The sequence below is a fragment of the Heterocephalus glaber genome, unplaced genomic scaffold, assembly GCF_053883595.1.
Source record: "Heterocephalus glaber isolate CG9 unplaced genomic scaffold, H.glaber_assembly_v1.0 deba00001465, whole genome shotgun sequence".
Lineage (NCBI taxonomy): Eukaryota > Metazoa > Chordata > Mammalia > Rodentia > Bathyergidae > Heterocephalus > Heterocephalus glaber.
In genome coordinates, this window is record NW_028258312.1 from 23,089,833 (window position 1) to 23,095,880 (window position 6,048).

Sequence of the window (6,048 nt, forward strand, 5' to 3'; positions counted from 1 at the left end):
CACTGTACTTCCAATAAACATGTGCACTGGGTATTAGAGGTTCTCTCTGATTTAGGTTTGATTTTTTTTTTTTTTTGGCAAGAATAGTTGAGACACCTGCTTTTTCCTATGGCATCACATCAGGATGCTCCTGGAGTCTTTAAAGATGTTTACATCTTTAAAAATGTATTACTGTAAGCAACACATTGCCACGAATCCCCCTCCAAACACTCCCCCTCGCTTTGAGTACACCCATCCCATTATCCTCGCTACTTACTGAAGCAGTTAAGTGCTATTGCATGAGTGTCTTTATGAGGTGTGACAGGAAATAGCAGAGAATGGTCCTGTCAAGTGCTGTCCAACAGAAAGGCAGGCTCTCAAAGACATCATGGTGTGTCTTCATCCACCTTATTCACCACGTCTGGCACTGTGGAACTTCTGACTTTTTCCCAAAGTCAAAATGACCACGAAACGGAAATGTTTTAAACTGATTCAGGACACTCAGGAGGCTATAACAGCGCAAGTAAAGACACTAACAGATGTGGACTTCCAGAACTGCTTCAGAAAGTGGCAAGGACAAAGGGATAAGTGTTTGAGGTGAGTGTTGGGGAGTGTTTTGAGGGAATCAGTGGCATTAATAATAATTAATATCTTTTACTGTAAGAAAACAATTTGTAAATTTAAACATTCACCATATGTAATTCTGATCACCACTCATAAGTACCTCTCGGTTTTCACCCTAATGACTTTAGCAGCCGCTACTCATGACTGCTTAGATCTATTATTTCATTATAGATTGCAAAATAATATATACCTTTTATCATTCCTTCTGTCTTACTGATAACTATACCAGAGATTAATTTCCCCCACCTACTGCTTAGTTACCTTGAAACAAAGTTCACACAGGAAACTTATTTTAGTAACCAAGAACATCCCATCTGTCCACATTAAAAGAGGGAAAATATCCAAATGGCCTTGTTTCAACTGCTGAGTCACTGAAGCAAATGCCGAGCCTACAGAAAGCAGGTCTTCCAAGTGAGAAAACCCCTGAGCAGAAGGGCTCTCCGTGCACCTAGAAACAGGTGCAGGTACCAGCAGGCATGGGGAAAACCCCTGGGCTTCGGGCCAGGCCAGGATTTGCCATTAATTGAGAATTAGGAACAATTCTAAGTAAAGTTCACCAAGCTCGCCTGATTCTCGGGATTAACTGAGGACCTGACAAACACAGGGTCTCAGGGGACCTCAAGGCCTCAAACCGCTATACCGGAAGGAATCTTTGAACATCAGACCATGTGGTAGTCTGTGTGCTGAGCTACATCCCAAGTGCACTTTTGAGTTCTTGAGACAGGGTCTTGGTAAGTTGCTAAATTGCCCTGGCTGGGCTCAAACTTGCCTCCCACTTGCCTCGAACTTGTTGGGATTACTGGTGTGTGCCGCCTTGCATGACTGTTTGGAAAACTCACCCTAAAAAGAGAGGGTTTCAGCTTACACTGCTCAGTGGAACAGCTGCTAAGAAAGAACAATCCCTGCCAAAGCTAACTTGCAATTGTTGTCAGGCAATCGGGGTGTGCAAATGCACGCCATTAGCGAACTACCATCATTGGCAGAACTCATCTAGCTCTTGAGATACTTCTAAAAATTACACGGAATCCTGGCCTACAGCCCATCTCTTTTAAGTTGGGTCCTCCAGAGTCAGTACGCCAGTGAGAGGTTAATTCATTGTCTTTCTTGATTGGGTACCTGCAGGGGCGGGGGTAGCTCCTGCATGCGGCCTAAGCATCCTCTGAAATCCTTTACATTATTTCACCCACTGGCCCCCACCCTGGTCACCCTGCCACACTTCCTAAGGGAAGGGTTTCTAGCGGCTTTCCCCCAGAGCCCGTCAGAGCGAGCCACCTCTCCACCAGTACTGAGCATTCCCAGGCACCGCACCAGTGGCCAGCTAGCGCTGGCGGTTCTCCCGGAGTGTCCCTTCCTTTGCCGAGTCTCCACCCTAATGCACCTCGGTCCTGTTCCACCCACTCTGATTAACTGCAAACTTCATGGCAGCTCTGTTCAATTGATTCATTCACATGATTCAACCTAGAGCACAGCTTTGATATTGCTAGAATGAAATCCAAGTCCCCACCTAAATGCGCAGGGCCCCTGGAAGGTGGCTGCAGCCTGCCCGCCCCACCAGTCCCTCCCCTGTAGCCCGACACCTTCCCTCCCCACCTGCCCTGTCCCCTTCCCCTTAGTGTCCCGTGAGATCTCTTGACATCTGTAAGCCACTGCATCCCACCCTTCCCTGAGAAGGACCCTCCTCTTAAAATAAATGGATTTCTAAAAACTGAGGTGATGTACATTGCTACACACTTCAATTCTAGAAGAAATGCAGATAACTTTTTAGTAAGTGGGCCTTTTCAAAAAGGCATTTGTTTGTTGTTTGTTAGCAGCGGAGATGTTATAGCCCTCACTGTCCAGCACACTGTTTCTATGCATCAACTGTTCCACAATTAATTTTAAGCTTTCCTTATTCAAGGACCACAGATTTTCTTTCTGACATGGCGTCTCGCTATGTAGTTCAGCCTGGCCTTGTATTTGCAGCAATCCTCCTGCCTTAGCCTCCCAGGTGCAGGGATACTGTATGTACAACTTCACAGCAAATTTATCCATAGAAGTAAAATTCAGTTAGTTTACTTTCAAAGTCTTTTTGTTTTTCTAAACTTCCTGAACTATAAAGTTAAAAAATCAAAAACCAAAAAACAAACTCACAGGCTCCAGCCCAGAACAGCAAAATCTGAATCTCCACAGGAAGGATTTGGGCCTCACTGCTCTTCAGAGATCCCAGGGAACTGCAAATGTTTAACCTAAAAACCAGTGTAGATTAAACCTCCCATTTTATAGAAGAGGAAAGTTCAGTTAAGAGATTAACCGAACTGGGCTGGAGATTTAGCTCAGTGGTGCTGCCGCTTGCCTCGCAAGCGCAAGGTCCCATGTTCAATCCCTGGTAGCCCCCCCCCCAAAAAAAAGAGAAAGTGAGATTAACCGATAACCAAAGGATACAAAATCAGTTCTTATCAATGGCAGGAAAGGATCATGGTATGGTCTTGGAAGAAACTCTCCGTTCTCTCCTAATCTACACCACACCGCCTGGAGCACGCATCTGGGTTGGCTGAAGACCTTTTGAATCCCATAGATGGCTTCAATCAATGAAATGAATTAGTAACTGCAAAATACACTAAATTTTAAAACATGGCACTGCCCTTTCGTTTCAAGATGCCTCCTGAAAACTCCTATTTAGAATCTGATCTGAGAGAATGGAAAACAGGTATAGTTCAAGCATCCCAGAGTGGAAATATGAAAGTCCATTATAACGAACTATAAAAGCAACCTCCTCCTTAGGCTGAACTAATTTCTGAAATGTCTACCAGCCCAAAAATGTAATGAGTTTTGATTGTAACTTAGGTATCCTATCCCTGTCTTACACATATCAGCTAGATGAATAATTACACGCACAAAAGTAAGCAGGCACAGATCACAGGGAGGTGTGAAAGCCAGGTCAGTCTCCTGGATGAGTGGCCTTACACTGTGCCAATCAGGAGGCGACAGTCCTCCTGCTCTGAGCCCCTTGTGTAGGTAGAACAGCTCTGTGCTCTCATTCCCCATCCTCCAGCTCTGTGTTAATTTCAGCCCTCCACATCTCTCTCTGCCCTCTAAATTGGAACACATTTCCCAAGGCCAGACCTCCTCTGGATCCTGTCTCGGGCACTGGAGATGTCCTTCTCCTCACTTAACAGAGCTTTGTAGTCCTGCTTTCTGCCTCTCAGTACATGCACCCCACACTTGCTACCCTGGCCCTTCTCGCGGAGTTTTACTCCCGCCACATCGACCAGAAAAGGCCCTGGCATCTTGTAAGGTGTCATGAAATGACCACTTCCTCCACCTACCTCTCCCCTCTGTGTTTCCCAAATACTACTCCGCTTTTTATAACCTGTTTGCTATCATGTTGCAACTGGCAGTTCTTGTCTGAGAGCCTTGGATCATCCATCCAAGCCTTCATTGAGCACTTGCAGTGTCACTGTCTTCCAGGGCCTGGGAACATGGCAGTGAACCAGACAAAATCTCTGCTGTCTTGGGGCTCATACTCTAGTCTGGGAAATGGGCCAAACACATCTTACAGGAAGATGTGAAGACAGGTCAGGCGGGAAACATCAGTGCTACTGTTGAAAAGACAGCGGAAGTGTCTTGCCTTAGTAATGTTTGAGCAGAAACCTCACAGAAGAGAGGGGCAGAGCCAGCCAGAGAAGCAGAAAAGGATATCTAGGGGAGGTGACAGAAAAGCAGAGGGACCTGTAAGTGTGCAAGTCTCCTTGGAGACTTAGTCACATTTTTATGCCCTATCACTAACCACGGTTTGGCAAAAATCCGTAATGGAGAGAATTACTGCTGAGCTCAGGGCCTAGAAGGATATCACTCGACTTCACCTCTAGTGCTTCCCTTCTGCCTAGGGGGAAAATACGAAACTACAGAGAGCGTCGCTTCTGCTGAGATGCCCTAATAGTAACCATTCAAAGCTAGCAAAATGCTACTCCTCAAAAATTCCTCCTATCTATATCCTTACAGCACTTCATTTTACCTACTCTGTGGTTCATCTATATTGCCTTATATCGCTGGTATTAACATCCCTCAAATTCTTTGTTTTTGGTTTTTTGAGACAGGGTCTCCCTATATAGTTCAAGTGGCACTGAACTTACTATGTAGCCCAGGCTGGCTTCAAACTCCCTGGGATCCTCCTGCCTTAGCTTCCTGAGTGCTGGGATTACTGGCGTGTGCCAACATGCCCAGCTTAAATATCTTCAAATTCCTGAGAATCCAGATCATGACTTTTTTTACACAATCCCGTTCTTCACACTTCATCTGGCTCAGGAACTTGCGCTTAAGGGTGGCCCTCGATTGAGTACCTGCATAGTGCCCACCTAGTCACCTAGCGGAACAAAACACACAGGCATCACCGCCACCAAAGGCAGAGGGGGGAGTGGAGGAGAGTACTTCTCTTTCCCCGAAGGGTTATTACTAGCCGCCACAATCAGGGTTTGCCCGATTTTCTTTTATAATGCTGTCTCACGGGCCTCTTTATAATCTCTCCTGGCTAAAGAGGGATATTAGTCAAGTTCTCAAGGGAATTATTCAGGCTTCAGAGATCCCTAAACATACGCATCAGCTGCTAGGAGCGGGGGAGCAGCAGGGCTGCGGACTTGTTCAAGGTGGGGCATTTTGGGGGCTGGCCAGGCCACACCCAGTCATTACCACGTCTCCCTTCCTCACCAGGTGCTGCACCTTTCTCTAGTTGAGCTTTTCCACTTACTTTCTTTACTTCGCTCCAAGAGCAAAGAACCCCCCTAAAGGGAAAGAGATGCCGAATGTCAGGTTTTTAAAAAGACAAACCATAGTTAGCACTCCCGCTCCGTACGATTAGGGGTAAAGCGGCAATCGTCAAGAAAACAGACCAAGTGGTCTGTCCCTAGCTGCGATCTGCGGCAAAGGCAATGCCTGAAGCAACCGTAAAGTCGCCGGATTCGGAAAGTCTACCAGCAGTGAGCGCCTCAGTTCCCATCTAACTCGCGGCTCCCCGGAAGAGCAGAATGTAAGATGTGGACAGGACTTTACAAAATTCCCAACGTCTCGCTTTGAAGAATTCCCGCCCCTCAGCGACACCCCCCCCCCCAGCCCCTCTGACTTCCCTCTAGCCTCGCCATCCCCTCCCGGCTCCTCCAAGGCTCCATGTTACCTGCTCACTAAGTCTCCAGCCTTGGGCAAGAGCTGTGTAGTCCAAATGCCGGCCGGGCAACCGGGGGTGCGAGCAGCGCGGATGGGGCCGCAGGCTGCACCTGGGAGACACGCGCACCGCCTTGCACGCGGCCAGGGAGCACACTCCGAGCCCTGCCGGCCGGCCCCGCCCCTCAGCTGGGCCCCGCCCCCTGGGCCAGGAGCTTTTTAGCCCTTGGCAGGCGCCGTACTCGTCGCCCGACGCGCGGGGCCCGACTTTTTCTGCGCTGGCGGAGAGGGCGCATTGCGCCCGGCCAGTTG

General features: G+C 47.9%; 1 protein-coding gene across 2 annotated transcripts in view; it reads right to left on the minus strand.

Moving 5' to 3' along the window:
• Polr3g (RNA polymerase III subunit G) overlaps positions 1-5,965 on the minus strand; it is a 30,225-nt gene extending 24,260 nt beyond the window's left edge. For both annotated transcript variants that reach the window (XM_021255762.2, XM_004841674.3), the window contains exon 1: positions 5,750-5,965. The gene's annotated coding sequence lies outside the window, so the exon portion shown is untranslated. The remainder of the gene's footprint in view (positions 1-5,749) is intronic.
• Positions 5,966-6,048: the final 83 nt, after the last annotated feature.